Here is a 16,628-nt window from a genome sequence, read left to right as displayed (position 1 = left end):
TCCCTCCCTCCCTCCCTCCCTCCCTCCCTCCCTCCCTCCCTCTCTCCCTCCTTCGGAGCTTGCTCTGCAGAGCAGGCTGGCCTCAGACTCTCAGAGATCTGCCTGCCTCTGCGTCCCCAGTGCTCCAGTTCTGCACCACCACACCAGGCTTCCTCCTCCCCGTTCTCTTCTTGCTCTTCCTTCTCCGTTCCGTTTGAAGTGTACTAACTATTCTTGGGGTAGTAGAGCTATAAATACCGTTTGCGGATCTTGTTCTCAAACATGGGACTGTGAATGGGGGCTGGGGACACGGTTCTCCCCTGTGGCATCTTGAGGGGTTCTTTTCAGAGAACGCCACTCAGGTGAAGTCAGGATTTTTGCTTGACTGTGCAGTACAAGAGAATCTCAGGATGAGTCACCGTGGGGCAGAGTTGGATTTCATTAAGAGATTTTTGACATCGATTCAGGCATGGGCGTCAGAGCACACCCAAGTGTGGGTGTGTGCGTCTCAAGACAGCCATTTCAGCCTCATCTGGGGAATAGCTGTACTATGACTGCCGGTTTCTAGGAGACCCCTTCTCTATCCTTCCTCTTCCTCTTTTTATTTTTATTTTTTGCAAAATGAGATCACAAAGGAGGGGCTTTGGGTAGGATTACTACCTGAAACCATGGGTTACAAAGGCTGCCCAAGGGGATTAAGAATAAGGCTCATCTTTTACTGAAAATGGAGTTTATAGTCAAATTGGTTCCTAGAAAATGAAAGGTTTACACCTGGGGAAAGAGAAAGGCCAACCGTGGCTGTGAACGCTTCAGCCGTAAGCATGGATGACGACTATTTCAGTATTCTGGGGAGCTCTGTAGGAAGGAAGCCTGTCTCTCTATGTTGACAGTGCCACAGCAGACTTTGTTTTTTGTTTTTTTTTTTGTTTTCTTTTTTAATTTATTTTAACTTTATTTTATGTGCATTGATGTAAAGGTGTTAGCTTCCAGGGAGCTGAAGCTACAGGCAGTTGTGAGATGCCATGTGGGTGCTGGGAATTGAACCCGGGTCCTCTGGAAGAGCAGTCAATGCTCTTAACGTTTGAGCCAGCTCTCCAGCCCCAACACAGCAGACTCTGTTAATTGTGCTGGAATTCTTGACTTTGAACTCGTCAGGGGTTTCAAAAGACTTCGGGGTGATGGGCTCTTCTTGTCTCTGTCCTCCTTTCTTGCCTGAGGACCATTCTGTACTCGCTTTGTAATTGTTCTCTTTTGCAATTTAACTGCGTCACAGTCCTGATGGTTCTGTCTCATGCTGGCCAAATAGAATGAATAGCTTCTTACCGGGATGGTCCCCGTGCCTCCCCCTTTGATTCAGACCTTACAGCACTTTTTACTGTGGGTATTCGCCGAGATGTCTCTTTTCTGTGTCTTGGGTATGTCTGATTTCTTAGCCTGGCACAACCCCTAAGTGAGACTTAGTAGATGCCCAGCAATTCTGTGTAGGAAGGTTGCTTTAGGCTTCAAGTTTACCTTTGCCAAGTTCTTGCATTCAGAACTTTGCTGTCAAGATATGATTCTTGGGCTCGTGGACTAGCATCATCTTCGGCCTGTTAGAAATGAAGCCCTATACCAGAGTCTGCAAGTTAGTACACACCCTGAGTGCTTCATTTGTACACTGTGCCTGCCAAGTAGCACCGTGGGCCTCACCTCCCTTCTACTGGGCATTTACTGATTACAGGAATCTCTGCCCCGTTCTTCTCAAGGCTAAGAGCTTCCAGTGAATGGACTGTCTGTTTTTGCTAACTCAGGAATCCATCTGGGAAGTCCTCGGTTTCCCAAGTGGTCCCGATTGTTTTCTTGCCTAGTGGAACTAGTTGGTCACTACTGCTTTTGTCAAGGTGGCGGTATGTTGGTGGAGGAAGCAGTCATTTAGTTTGAGGGGACGTATGGGTCTGTAAGGCTTGCAGTTCTTAAATATCAGAATTTGAGAATGCTAATTCAGCTGCAACCCTGGTCTTGATTTGGAATCTCTGAGAAACAGGTCTGGCATTTTAGAAGTCTGCCTTAGCATTTCTGCTGAGCTGGTTAAAGGATTAGCAGTCTCTGCCTGTGTTGTACAAGTAAGGAAAGCGAGGCCTTAAGCCATCTTTGGCATCCCAAGGTCACAGGGATTTTAACAGCAAGACCAGAACTAGATCATTGTGCATTTTCTCCAGACACAGTTTGGAACACCTGAACTAGCCAATGTGCTCTTTGGTTTGGATGAAGAGCCCTTGCCTTGGGATTCTAAACCTGACCTATCAAAATGCTGCAGGTGACCTGGTTCAAGGCTGGAGAGGCTGGGGAGGCTTGACCCAGGTACCTGCTCTAACATCTGAGTCCTCTTTCATCTTTGTGCAGTGGTGAGCAACACGCTGAGAGGCAGGGCCAAGAGAAGCTGTGTTCTCTTGTAGTTTCTCTGTGGCTCCCCTTGCCGCCGTGTCTGAGATTTTAATGGGGACTCTAGACAGTCTTTTGTTTCTGGTCTGTCATGTCTAGTCAGTAGCAAGGCAAATGGGATGTTGGCCGAGGCTTTGCAAAGACATCCCATGGAAGGGCTTATGGACTTCACAGAGACCAAGGGTGTGATTAACACTTTGATTGTGTGGCAGGCCGGAATGGGAAACAGGAATAGAACTAATTACCATGATAGCTGCCATTTATTGAGTGCTCACTCTGCCAGGCAGTCCGCCTGCATCATTTCCCTTAATCCTGTAATAGCCGTGAGGGAGGGGATGGGGTGGCCAGCGACTTCCTCAGTGGTAAAGCGGGAGGTGAACTCACTGCTGCTGCTTGATTTCAAAGTCCTGATACCTGGCTTCTCCAGCTGAGCTCATCGCCTCTCATCTCAGCTGCCACTCCCAGGGATTTAATCAGAAGACCTGTGGTGATGGATTGAACTCAGAGTCTAATGATGTGGTCAGAGATGTCAGGAAATACAGTGAAGTAGTAAAAGATACTGTTCATTGGAGGTGTGTAAGCTCTGTCGTGCTGGGGACGCAGGTGTATCGTGGGTCTGATGGAACATGTGTGGTTTTATTCCACAGTCCATTCAGGGGGCAATATTAGGTCAAAGTTATATAGGCTCGACATGGGTGGAGCATGAAAGTATTGTGTTTTGATGGCCCCGAGAGCTGTGCTACTAACAGTTCCTGGGTATCTGGGACGTACCATGCACCCTTGGGTGTTTGGTGTTCCCCAGGCGTCAGAGCTTTAGCACATGGAACCTTCTGTTCAGGAAGGCATGGAAAATAATCTCCCATTGAAAGATGATAAGCTGGCCAGTGCCAGAGAGTATCAGGAATGTGTGTGTGTGTGTGTGTGTGTGTGTGTGTGTCTAAGTTCAACGAGGAAGGAGACGATTGTGATAGTTTTTTTAGCATTACACACGACTTGGGCTTTGAAGGCAGTATGGCAGATGATGTCATTGAATCACTGTGCTGAGCTGGCCAATGGGAAGACCCTTGCCAAGTGAGTTTTCCGTTTCTTCCCAGAGTTAATGGGTAGTTGTTCAACCATCCTTGCTGATGGTGGGAGAGACAGAGGAGGTTTACCTCTTTCCATTTTATCAAGTATTTGCAATATGGTTACTGTGGCTGGAGCAATGGGGGGGGTGCTCTCCAACGGGGAGTAAACATTATCTTGAAGGAGAGCTTGGGCAGGGCCTTCTGGCAGGGGAACCTTGTAGGTAAGGTGAATACATTCTGATCATGAAGAGTTTTAAGACGGATGCTCAGCGGTTGGGTGACCCCAGGTACACATGGGTATGGATTTGGGGAATTGCTACAGTGAATGATGCTCTGAGCTTTGAGGAGGGGATTGCCCATGGCCACTGCCCTATCTTCTTGCTGTGCTTGAAGGGTGCCTTTCCTTTCCATTGCTTTTGGTTGCAGAGGTAGAAAAGACTTGTGATCTGAGTCAGAGAGGCCTGCCTTGGAATTTGTCAGTATCCCACAGTCATGGTCTTGAGAAAGATGTTCTGCTCTCTGTGCTGTGTAGGACGTGGGCTCCAGAGATGGGGGAAACATGCATCAGAAATCATGTCGAGGCCTCTGAAGTACCTCAGGCGGTAAGATGTTTGCAAGCGTGGTTGGGTTCTAGCCCCAGAACCTTCACAAACAAACAGCTCATGGATCTTGCACTTTGGGAAGATTAGCACTGGGGAGGTAAGGACATGTAGCTTCCCGGACCTTGTCACAGACAGCAAGGCCTACTTGGTGAGTTCCAGGCCAGTGAGAAACCTTGTCTCAAACACGGATGCTAAGGTGGTCCTTTGGCCTCTACATATGCACACATACACATGTGCACCTGCGTACACATGACAAGGCACAACATGCTTGTGAAGAATCCATGGTGGGGAGAATGGTGGCACACGCAGTCAGACCAGAACTAGCAAGCTAAGCTGTAACTCAGGGACACAAGCATTCATCTTCTCTACCTTCTTTCATTGTAGCTGTGTGGGTACTTCTTGTTTTCTCCGTGCCCTGTAGCCTGCTGGCTTGTGTCTCGTTCAATAGCCGCTGAGTATAAAAAGCAGTCTTTAAGTTCAGACTGTTTCTGTTGGTTCAGGTCAAGCCTCTGGATGATTTCTTAGGTGCTCCAGCAGGCAATGGTTTTCTCCCATCCTGTCACGGGCTGGATCACTTTTTACTTGGTGGCTTCTCACCAGCAAGCTGCCTGGAGGTCAGAGGTCAGGGCTGGCTCACTGCTACTTGTCCTGTAGCACTGGGCTCATCACTTGGGTGCACAGTAAGTCCCTCGCAGGTGGCACTCATAGGACTGCAGAAACAAGAGGATGAGCTGATGGCTGGCGGTCATTCCCTTGGCTTCAAAAACCTGTGAGGAGAAGTAAAGATGGTTGAGGAGTGGATGTCAGGCCTGCGGATACCATTTCCTCATTCAGGGCGCAGGCCGTGACTGCCTGGAGCTGCAGTTCCTTGAGACTTACCACCCCAGGCCGAAATCTGCCTCCTTTAATTACCTCCTTTCCAGGGAACAGGAGTCCTTGTTGTCTGCCCTGAAGTTGCTAAATATAGCTCCAACCTCGAGGCCTTGTGTGCTTCTGGGCCACAGCTCTGCCGGCTGCACTGGCTGTTGAGTTCCTGCTTTCCTCAGGGATTCTTTACATTTTTAAGTTCTCACTGGGGACACCTTTGGGTTTGGAAGCCAGCTAAGAGAGTTGAAGGGCAAAGAGTGTTTAAAATTGTACCGGAAGATGGCAAGTTTGGGGAGCATAGAGAAAGGGGACAGTTTTAAATGAAGGCCACGTGACCTGTGTGGACCCCCATTGTCACCGAATGATCTCAAAAGATTGACACTTCGTCAGTGGTTTCCTAGAAAAGTCCCCTTTCTTTCTTTCTTTCTTTCTTTCTTTCTTTCTTTCTTTCTTTCTTTCTTTCTTTCTTTCTTTCTTTCTTGTTCTTCTTATTGTTCTTGTTCTTCTTGTTCTTGTTCTTCTTGTTCTTGTTCTTCTTGTTCTTCTTCTTCTTGTTCTTCTTGTTCTTGTTCTTCTTGTTCTTCTTCTTCTCTGAACTCTCAGCCATGGTATCTTAAAATATTATTCATTATTAAATATATTCGGTATAGCTTAAACATTTAAGCAACAAATATTTTTAAACATTTATTTTGTATGATTATGTGTGTGTATGTGTGTGTGTGTGTGTGTGCATGTGTGTGTGTGTGCATATGAAGGTCAGAGGACACCTTTCTGGAGTTAGCTCTCTCCTACTGTGTGTGTTCTGGGGGTCCTACTCAGGCCAGCAGTCTTGAGGGCAGTGCCTCCCCATCTTGAGCCTTCTTGCCGGCCTTCCTTTTCACATTGAGATACTTTTGCCTCTGTCTCTTTTGCTTTTTTTTTTTTTTGAGACAGGATGTCTCTACATAGCTTTGACTGTCCTGGAACTCACTCTGCAGACCAGGGTAACCTCGGACTCCCAGAGATCTGCCTGCTTCTGCCTCCTGAGTGCTGGGATTCAAGACACATGTCCTCATACCCCGCTCGACTTTGTCTTTAATGCCCGTAACTTAAAACACAATCCAGAAGTGTTTATAATAAAATAAAAGATTTCTTGTCCTGCTTCTTCCCAAACACAGTCTCATTCCCAATAGTCAACCGCTTGTACCCAGTTTTGTTTAATCCTTCTTATGTTTACTGTCATCTGGGGAAAAACATGTTCCCATCTTTTCTTCTTGAGTTACTGGTTGGAAATATGCCTGTTGATTTTGCTCTAGGATAGACAAGGATTGATTATTTATAGCCTGTTCACACACACAGTTCCCTTTGTCCCTTGCTGTTAGCCTAGACTTTGTTTAACCCTTTGTTTTCCTTAGAAGTTTATGTCACCTGCGTAGTGGAGATCGCTGAGTCAGCTGTCCTAGTGTTTTCACACCGCTGGCTTGTCCTTCAGCTGCCATTGTCCTCTAGTTTACCCTTGAACTTGTCAGTCCTGACTTCAGCTACTGTTGGTCTCCTAAAGGGTTATACGGACTGTATGTACACCTACACGTCGTTCGCAGCAATATCGAGGGCTTCCGTGCTCTGTGTGTGGTTTGCACTAACCTGAAAACAGTGTCATGTATAGTGACATTGCTGCTTACAGGGGTAACTCATGTGCTGGGGCCCCATCTCCTTTTTAGAGGTCATGACCTTTAAGCCACTCACAGGGGACTAACATTTTCCTTTCGTCAAAGTCTAGCTTTCCTCTAGTTCTTCACAATCACGCCAGGTTTTGGTTTTAATTCTACAATGAACCGGTTGGTTATTATGATGTATTTATTTTCCTGGAGTTTGAGGTTTGTTTCTCTGGCTGGGGAAAGGAAACTAACCACGTTGAACCACATCCTTTATGTCTTTTGTCTGTCTCATGATTTCTTCTTCCTGTACCCACCCACCTATTCTCTTCCCTTGGACCTGGTTTGCATATTTGGGCATGCTTTCTCACGGATGCAGAATTCCTCCCCTGGAGATTGCTATTACCTCCTGTCGTGCGCCCTTTCTGGGAGAGACACGTTCTACTGTCCATTCACTTCCGACAGTGCTGATGGCAGACCAGACAATTAATGCCACCCAAATCGAGATTGGTAGTGCACTGAGTTGATTGTGTTTGCTCACAGAAAGGTGTCTTCCTCCCCTGCATCCCATCATGAGAAAGCTCACAAAAGCGCATCCCTGGAGCTTCCTGCCTAGCTTGTAGGCAACTCTAAGTTTCCTGTTCCCCAGGGATTGTTTGCTGTTTTTATAACCTTGCCTGTGGTCTTCCCAGTTTGCTAACAGTCTTTGATATTCTAGAGCCTTGTAAGTTTCCTGGAGCCCTGTAAGTCCTTAGTTTTCCTGAGTTTTAAGAGCTTCCCTCTTCCTGCCAGGAGGGAATGTTTCAGTTCCAAAGAAGTAGCTTATAACATCTTTTTCTCCAGGAAAGACACAGACTTAGAGCTTACACTGTGATGGTCCAGTGTATGCCACAATGTCTCCTTTTATCTGAAGACTCCTATGTCTCGTCTGTCACTGAGGTGTCCTTCTGGGGCTCTTTGAGTTGTGTCGTTCTTTCTCAAGAGAAGATACATTGAAATAGTGCTCTCCAATTGTTTCTGAATCATGCTTTTATTAAGCAATTTCATCTGCTCCTCACCCCCTCCTGTGATACTCATGGCTTTTCCAGCTTAGCTTATGGTTCTCAGGTGTTTATAGAGGCTGTCCAGCTGTTGCATGGAGTGCATGGATGTGCTGTTTGTTGTATATTGTTGGATAAGGGTTGTTGATTATCGATCACACTGTTATGGGCATCTCTGTACAGAGAGCCCCTGTCTTTGCTTTATTTCATGTGGGTGCCGTTGCCAGCATGTCTGGGTACCGCTCTCATTCCTGGCACTTGTGATGGGTTTTAGTGGATCATATGACATGCCTCATTTAAGAGTTTCTTTCTTGAAAGGATCAGCAGGATCTGGGAGAAGAGCAGCATCTCTTGGGGGCCTCAGTCAGGAAAATACATTTTGACTTGTCTTGGTCTTGGTGCTGTCTGGATAGTCATGCACCAGGAATGAGGCCCAGAATTATTCGTTCACCGTCAACTTTGTGGTCAGTTCTATCACAACACTGACACCTCCAGTTGGATCACCACCCATAATTATTAGAATTCTTTCCCTGTGACTTCTGGAAAAAATGAGATTCTTTCTTAAAAAGCAAAGAAGAATTCTCATCCGAACATTGTACATGACTTAGAACTGCTTATGTACTTGGTATAGCAGGAAGAGACTTAAGGACCGGCTGGTATTAGAATCAACAGACTGCTGTTAAGAAAGCCCTCGTCCGGGGAAGCATATGCTTTGGTAGATGAAGGGAGCTTAATGTTCTGTTGCCTTACGAAACTTTGTCAGGCGACTTTGACAGCTTGGTTACCAAAGAAGCCTGAATGACATAACTGTAGAAAAACGAGACTGTGCTAACTTGTTGATGAGCACTGCGCACACATACCGAGGGACGTATACCCAGATGCATGGGAGGAAAGCTCTGGTCTTAGTGACTCACAGTCTAGTTATTCCATGCGGGGTGATGATGTTGTTTTGGAGGTGATGGCGAGACACAGAGAGCTAAAGTGGATTGGCTTGTAGTGAATGTGATCCGGCGTGAGAAGCCGGGCTGGATGGGAGATGGTCTCAGCTATCTCAGGGTTAGTAGTGAGTGGCACACCCCGTGCTAGACTTCATGAATCTCTGTCTCCATTGCTCAATTCCTGCACCACCTCTTAGGATTTTAAAGTGTGTGCGGCTTAATTCCTCTATGTGGACTGTACTTTATGAAGATAGAAATTAGAACTTTTTCATCTGGGGCGATGCGGTGCATTCAATGGAGAGCAGACATACGGCTGGGATGGCCTCAGGGGGCCTTTAAGCTTGGACATAAGGAACCATTTCCGAGATGAGGAAAAGTGGCAGGAAGGGCTTTGGCTTAATGGCTGTTGTTTTTAATGTTTGGGATACTCGGGGTTGGGTTTGCTTTGAGCAAGACACCAGTATTCTCCGTGTCGTACTTCATGTCTACAAAATAGGAGGGTGACATTTGGTAGGCTGGTAGGGACTCTTCTGCTCTGATTTTCTTCTTTCTTTCTTTCTTTCTTTCTTTCTTTCTTTCTTTCTTTCTTTCTTTCTTTCCTTCCTTTTTTTTAACTGTGGTTCTGCCTTAGGTCCCATGTCCAAGATAACTTGGAGGTAAAAAGTAAGCAAAAAAAGACCTTGCTGAATCAGTTGCAGCATCACCTGCCTTAGTCTGGGTGGGAAGTAGGTCAGAGCTTGGCAGACACGAGCGAGCGTGTGGTGAGCGCCAGCTGTGAGGTCAGCCCTTTGCAGACACCTGCCTCAGAAAGGCAGAGGGAATGGCAGTGGGAAGTGGAGAAGGGCGGGCTTGTGGCTTTGGTGATGCAGGCAAGGAGCGGTCCACGATGGATAGATTGATAGAGGAGCCCTTTGGGCTCGCTGGGGGCCTGGTAGAGAAAACGAGAGGCAAATCTATCTATTCCGAGTGCCTCTCTTGTGTGGACTGTGGGTTCATACACTTGACTTCTCCCAATAGCAGCGGGCTGGACTGTGGATGTTAAAGAGAATGAGGTTGAGGCGTGGAGAGATCTGGTTGTTTGTGGTTCTGTGACTGGTAACAGAGGAGGGAATTGATATTGTCTTGGTAGGATTGTGCCCTGCCCTCTTCTTGGTTCTGGGAAGGGAGCTTCACAGTGCTACAAGTTCATGGGTAAAGATAGATAGGAACGGGGTAAGGAAATCCATATTTCAGATATAGTGAACGTACTAAGCAAGAGAATGCAACCATTTTAGGAGCCAGGGAGTAACGGTGGCAGTATTTCCACTTTCTTTTTTTTTTTTTTTTTTTTTTTTTTATATTTATTTATTTTGTATACAATATTCTGTCTGTGTGCAGGCCAGAAGAGGGCACCAGACCTCATTACAGATGGTTTTGAGCCACCATGTGGTTGCTGGGAANTTTTTTTATATTTATTTATTTTGTATACAATATTCTGTCTGTGTGTATGCCTGCAGGCCAGAAGAGGGCACCAGACTCCATTACAGATGGTTATGAGCCACCATGTGGTTGCTGGGAATTGAACTCAGGACCTTTGGAAGAACAGGCAATGCTCTTAACCTCTGAGCCATCTCTCCAGCCCCAGTATTTCCACTTTCTACTCTGAGATATTGTGTGGCTGAGGAAGGCACGGAGTGCAGTGCTGAGATTTTTGGGATGATAATTTCTTCTGAGCCATAAGATATACCAACTATGTGGCTCGAGCAAGTCACCGCCCTGTTTTGTAACACCACTGTGTAACGGAGGCGAAGGGGTTCAGTATCCTCTTTAAAAACAACCTTCAGTTATCTGCGCACAAGGAGCTGTTTTTTCAACAGCTTTGGTTACTTTTCAAAGGGAGATTTTTATATTTATTTAGTGCCTTCTGTGTGCTCGGAGGAAACAACTGTTTCCTTTGGTTGTTTTCTTATTCCTGGAACGAGGGAGAAGGAGGATCCTTGCCGCCTGTCTTGAGAAGGTTAGGATTTGGTTGGCGATGACAGAGGACCTTGGATGTGTTAAAGAGAGGGCTGGCTTTCAGGGTGTAGCTTTGAAAGGAGGCGAGGATGGGCTAGAGGAGCCCTGGTCCATGGTCAGGAGGTCAGCTGAGTAAATGGCAGAGCCTGGAGTGAAATTGGGTCTGTCGTCGCTGTCGTATGCATGAGTAGTTGTTGAGTTCAGCTTTTGGAGGCTTATGATGTGCCAGGCTGTTGCTGAGCAGGGAGGCACAGCAGTTACTGAATCAGCTGAGCCGAGGGTGCTGGATGCTGGGAGTAATGAACTTGTGCCTGAAGGAGCTTTCCACCCACAGCGAATCGGCCCTCGCTTTGGTAGATGCACTGTCTACATGGACTGAGATGGTCCTGAATGGCTATGGTACCCTGTATTGATTATCACCAGTTCTGCCAGAGCAACTTTCTTGCTGGTGTGTGGAGGAGGTTCAAGGCGTCCCAGAGAAGGGACTGGGAAAATTAGGTTGGCGTTAGCATACTTTTTAATCACCCGATAGAAGGGTTTTCTTTTTCTTTTAAGCCAACGTGCAAAGAAATTTGTTAATCTTTTAGCAACATGTGTTGCCATTTGTCTGTATCCTGGTTAGCTTAATTCTTGGTTTTCTCTCTCATGGTGTCATCAATACGATTACTGATGTAGCCTGAAGGTTTCATGTGGTTACTGATGCTCCAATTGGTTTTTGTAATAAGATAGGAGTTTGGGAAATCCAGGAAGAAGAGAGATCAGGTGAGAAGCAAGAGCGGAGTTGGGGCTAAGCTGAGCCTTTTGGGAATTTGAGCGCAGGTAATTTTAAGTGTATTAGTACCCCCTGAGGAAACAATGAAGAAAGAGAAACCCTGAAGGAAAAAAGCATCTACTCAAAGGTTAGGGAAGAGAGAGAGAAAGAGGGGGGGGAATGGATGTTGGGGTGGTGTTTTATTATTATTATTTTTATTTTAAACAACTATCACGCATCAGGTGTCAGGCAGTTTGTAAGTGAGTGTTGTTACCAATCTTGCAACAACCCACGAGGTAGGAATTTTCATCCGCCATTCACCTTGCAGGTTAGGAGCTCAGAGCTCGGACCCAGTCGCACAGTGGCAGACACAGTACTCGCGCTCAGGTCTGTGGAACTGCGAAGGCTGAGCGTTCCACACCTGCCGAGCGCATCGCCTCCTTATCCCGTCCATCTGTGTGTGTGGCATCCGCGAGAAACACGGCTTTTCCTTGCACAAACGCTCAAGTGCTGAGGGGAAGCGGAGGTGTCATTACCCTTTTCTACAAAACGGGGTCGAAAGTTCTCGTCTCAAAGGCTGGCAGTGCCGAGGGGGAAGGAAACCTCAGCTCCAGGGTGTCTGAGTGTTCTCTGCACCGCTGCCTTTGAGAGCGTGGCGGCTTCTGTTTGTCTGTCTTCTCTGCCCCTGAGACTCGACTTTCCTTTCCCGGAGACAGCATCCTGATGAGAGAGGGAATGTGCCGATCATATGGATGGTGGGTGTTTCTGGTGTGTAAAAGGACTTTTTTTTGGCATACGTCGATGGCATGGTTCCTGGTAAAGATTTGGCCTCGCCTGTCGCTTCATTATAGGGAGAGAAGGCTGACTGTGTGCTGTGCGCACGCGCCTGATTTCTCGCCGTGCGTTAGGCGGGTCTTCTGCTACGCTCCCACCACCGACAACACAAACAAGGATACCGAGGGAGGCGGCGTAGCGCTGTGATGAAGAACACAGAGTCAGATGGCCTAGGTTCGTTCCCCTGCTCTGCCACCGTCTACTGCTATGTCTGCTTTTGCCTCTGTTTCCTTACCTGGAGAGTGGGCACAGCGATGAAGGTAGTTGCTTCGCAGGGCTGCGGGGACGGTGGAATGAACTAGTATTTCTAAAGCGTGGGAAACTGCCTGGCATCTACCAGATATCGTGTATGTGTTAACAATGAAGTTTCATGGACTGGCCCTGCCCGCTACTGCAAAGACAGATTGGGGCGGAGGGCGGTCATGTGTGTCTAGCACCTGAGGTTATCAGGCCCTAAACCTAGCATGCTGGTGGTAGAGTATTGAAGGAAGGGTTTTTGGTCAAGGCTCTTTGTTGCTGGGGACTCTGGTCAGTAAAATCAGCATGCCAGCCATCTTATTTTCATTTCCATTTGGTGAATTTGCCTTTAAGAATTTCTCATTTCAGCGCTTTACCCTTTCTAGCCCCCCAGACTGCTTCAGTGAGTCATGCATAGTGTGAATCGGGATGCAAGCAGTGGTGGATTTATGTGGACACTTGCATGCACGTGCCTGTGGGTGCCCCGAGTGGGGTTACTGGCAGTTGTGAGCTGCCAGGTGGGTGCTGGGAACTGAAGCGTGGTCCCTTGCACGATTCATGAGCACTCTTAAGTGTTGAGTCACGTCCCTGGTTCCCTGTGGTGTGTGTTTGTGTTAGGGAACTACTCCTGGGTTCTGTGCTAGCTCCCAGTAGCGCTGCTGTATTTTCGCAGTGCACATGCGCTTTACAGTGGGCCTGCGTGACCCGCTGAGTTGGAGTTTGCCAGCGACTTTGTAGTGAGGGAGAATGAGACTCTCGAGGAAGGGAAGTCTCCTGCCTGAGCTCTATGTTAGCAGTAGCTCCTCTGACTAGCATGCCACACAATTGCTTTACCACCCCTCTGCTTCCCCAAAGAGACTGACAACAGTTGTCATTTCTCAAAGAAAGAGGAAAGAACATTATGCTGCTAATGTTAACATTAAGTTGTATCAAGACTTTATTCTTAATATAGCCTAGGACTCATACTTAAAGTATAGTTGATTGTGAAGAAAATTGAAATTTCTTAATGAAATACAGTGTAGTTTATCTATCCTATCTCTATCTATCTATCTATCTATCTATCTATCTATCTATCTATCTACCTACTATTATCATCTATGTAACTATCATCTATCTATCTATCTATCTATCTATCTATCTATCTATCTATCTATCTACTATTATCTATGTAACTATCTGTCATCTATCTATCATTATCATTTATGTAACTATCTATCATCTATCTATCTATCTATCTATCTATCTATCTATCTATCTATCTATCTATCATCTGCCTATCTACCTACCTATCTCTCTCTCATATTGTAAAAATGCAGTGTGTCAGGTACCATGCTAAGCCCTGATTCATCCATGTTAAATCAGATTGACATGCGGCAGTAGTGAATTCATAATGTGTATACCTCATGTGAGCTGTCATTGGAAAATCCTCATCAGGTTTCAAAAGCTTAGTACAAAAATGATATAAAATATATTTTTAATAAAGTTGATTTTTTGGTGCCTTTAAAATGGTATTTGGATATTGTTGTATTAAATGAAGTATGCTCTTGAAATTGGTCTGTTACTTTTCAAAAATGTGACTGCCAGGAAGTACTCAGTGACGCATGTGGTACGCACGCTTCTTGAGGACAAGGCTAGTAGTCTAGAGGTCTGGAGGGAGACATGACGTCTGTTGGGGATGCTGGTCTCTGAGCTCGGGCTCTCCCTCCTCTCTCCTGCATTTACACCCTTGTTTGCCCTGCCCCTTTTCAGTCCTGAGAGAGGTGTTCCACTCTAGTGTGGGAAGCCAGCTCCAGTACTTTGCAGATCTGTTCCTCCTGGCTCCTGCAGTGGTACTACCAGTCGGTATCCCTGGCATCCCTTACCTCTTTGGGCTTTCTTTAAAATTTCCTTGCTGGCTTCTGTCTTCCTCACACCACAGACGTAGGGCTTACAGAACTTGATCTTGGATCGTTTCTGTGTCTTGGTGTGCCACGGTGCTTGAGGTTTTCTGGTTTGGATCTCCAGAGCTGTAGGCCCGTGTGTGTAATTGACACTTGGAAATGTTTAAGGAGACCTGAGACTCCACACGTCATTGTCACTGTGTAAAGCATCTCAGCGCCTATCTGCTGAGTCACAGGAGCCTGAGAATGGGAGTGTGTGTGGGTGCTCTGGATACTTGCTCCCCTTCCCGGTCTTCAGAGTGTATACCATGTCAGCTGGGGTAGCAGCCTCTCCACACTCCTTCCTGTAGGCCTGAGGTGCCCTTCCCGAGTCCAGACTTTCTCTTGCTCAGCGTTCTCATTCAGCTGGCCTTCTTTTCCTGGTCCCACCCTTCCTGATTGTGTCCTCTGTCTCTCTAGCATAGAGCTGTGGACTCAGAAATCTGCTAATATTCACCTCCCTTTTTCAGATTCTCCAATTTCTTTGCTCAGGGTAGAATCCCAAATCTTTTGCATCTCTTAGAGGGGAGAGGTGGCAAAAGGCAGGTGTGTGTTTAGGTGTACCCCTGGGTTTTCTGTAACCGCTACTAACACTCATGTTTCTTCTCAAGCGCTGGTGCGCCTTCCAGGACTTCACTCTTTGACCTTGCTTATCTCGACTTCCTCCATTTTTGGCTGTTGGTTGAAGCTGGCTGCCTTTCCTTGAGGGAAAGGGATATTCTTTTCATTTCTATATAGTTAGGTCCAAGATAGGTGTTCAGTAGGTATTTTTTGAACAAGTAAATGCTCAAGAATAAAGAGTAGAGGTGCGGTGAGTTGAGGGGAATTCTAGCCAGGTATGGGTGTGACAGGCAAGGAGTCCTAGGAGAGGTGACACTTGAGCTCTGCCTTGGAGGTACTGGGGTGCGAAGGTACAGAAGGGAGTCTCGTGGCCATCTAGTCTACTGTGTTATGTAGGACACAAAGGCATTGCAGAGGCCTGTCTTCTGGCCAACACTGTCCTCTTCATAGTAAACTAAAGGCGGTCACCTTAGGGGTCTTTTTGGGCAAGTGCCCGCTCTTCGCCCGTGGACTGGCTCACACCACTTACAGAGCTTTCTCAGCACTTAGCTGGCTTAGCAGGCGGGCTCCTCAGACCTTGCTGTGAGCTGCCCTGGAGGAAAGAAAGCCAGGATGGCTGCTTGCATTTATCTCTAGTTCTCCTGTGGAGCTGCGTTTTTGGATAGCGAAGAGGTGACCTCAGCAGCCGGAGACAGGAAACAGCCAAGTGAATCATCTCAGGCTCCTAATGAGGTGCATGAGGGACCCTTCCCGTGAGCTAGGGTCAGGTGAGGTCATGCTTTGCCGCGGGTGAGTTTTTGCCTTGGGGCTCCGGTTGGCACTGGAGCAGAACTGAGCTAATTTTACCCACAGGAGCTGACTGTGCTGAAAGACAGGGCTTCTGACATTGGCCTTCTCATCTTGCTCTGCCCAGAGGTACAGCCCTGCTCTGTCTGGACTGCTCTTCCCTTTCCAGTTAGACACATTTCTCATCCAATGTGCGTGTCGGGAAGCCGAATGGGAAGCACTTTGGATTCGGTAGACTGCTGGGAGGCTGGACCTGGGTCCTGCCCCTCTACCTTTTACAGTAGGTGCCTGGCTTTGGACAAGTGTGACAGTTGAATGAGTCTCGGTCTCTTCATAAGACAGGACTTAAATCTGTGTCCTCAGATTGTTCTTCCATTCACACACTCGGTGACATTAGGAAGTGACATGGTTTGCCACACTGTAGCTGCTTCGTCTGTATTGGTTCTGTGAGGAAGGTGTGTTTCTGTCCCTGTTCTACATAGAAGGAAACCTGTGCCCTGGGAGGTCAGGCCACCAGCCAGTCCTGACAGGGATGGGAATTGAATGTAGGTCTGAGATTCTAGGGTGTACACTCTTAGCCCCTGGAGCTGGTGGTCTTGAAGCGATAAGAGTTTTTGCTTCATTTCTAGCCAGGACTTAGTGCTTTGCACCGGCGTGCTGTGCCTGTGGCCTTAGGTTCCATGCAGAGTAGGAGGGCAGGAAGGCAATCGTGCTGTATGGGAAACGCGGTTGCACTAGCAGCGAGGAAGTGCCGTGGCAGCCCGCAGCTACAAAGAGGGCTATTTTAGTGGCTGAGAGTTCAGGTGCCGGGGGAGAAGTTCCCTCAGTCCTTTCTCTCAGTTCATCTTCGCAAGTCCTCTGGCAGCTAGCCTTTCTAATCATACTCACCCATCTTACAGATGAAAACAGAGGACTGGAGAAGCCCCGTATTCCTCAGCACTCTTACTAAATAGATACAGAATTGGCCAAATCTACTTAGCCTGTGCCTTTTTATCTT

General features: G+C 47.1%; 1 protein-coding gene across 17 annotated transcripts in view; it reads left to right on the top strand.

Annotated features, from left to right (window-relative positions):
• Positions 1 to 16,628, top strand: part of Lpp (LIM domain containing preferred translocation partner in lipoma) — a 617,771-nt gene that overhangs the window by 23,925 nt on the left and 577,218 nt on the right. The window contains exon 1 of one of the 17 annotated variants that reach the window (XM_050159993.1): positions 4,048 to 4,069. The exons of the other annotated variants lie outside the window; for them this stretch is intronic. The gene's annotated coding sequence lies outside the window, so the exon portion shown is untranslated. Of the gene's footprint in view, positions 1 to 4,047; positions 4,070 to 16,628 lie in introns of those variants that run through there. 17 annotated transcript variants of the gene reach the window in all.

Source organism: Alexandromys fortis, unplaced genomic scaffold (assembly GCF_014885135.2).
Source record: "Alexandromys fortis isolate MF-2015 unplaced genomic scaffold, M_Fortis_MF-2015_v1.1 scaffold_100_3062768_6864082, whole genome shotgun sequence".
Taxonomy (NCBI): domain Eukaryota; kingdom Metazoa; phylum Chordata; class Mammalia; order Rodentia; family Cricetidae; genus Alexandromys; species Alexandromys fortis.
Note: the sequence above shows the minus strand (reverse complement) of the source record. Positions and strands in the feature narration are given on the sequence as shown.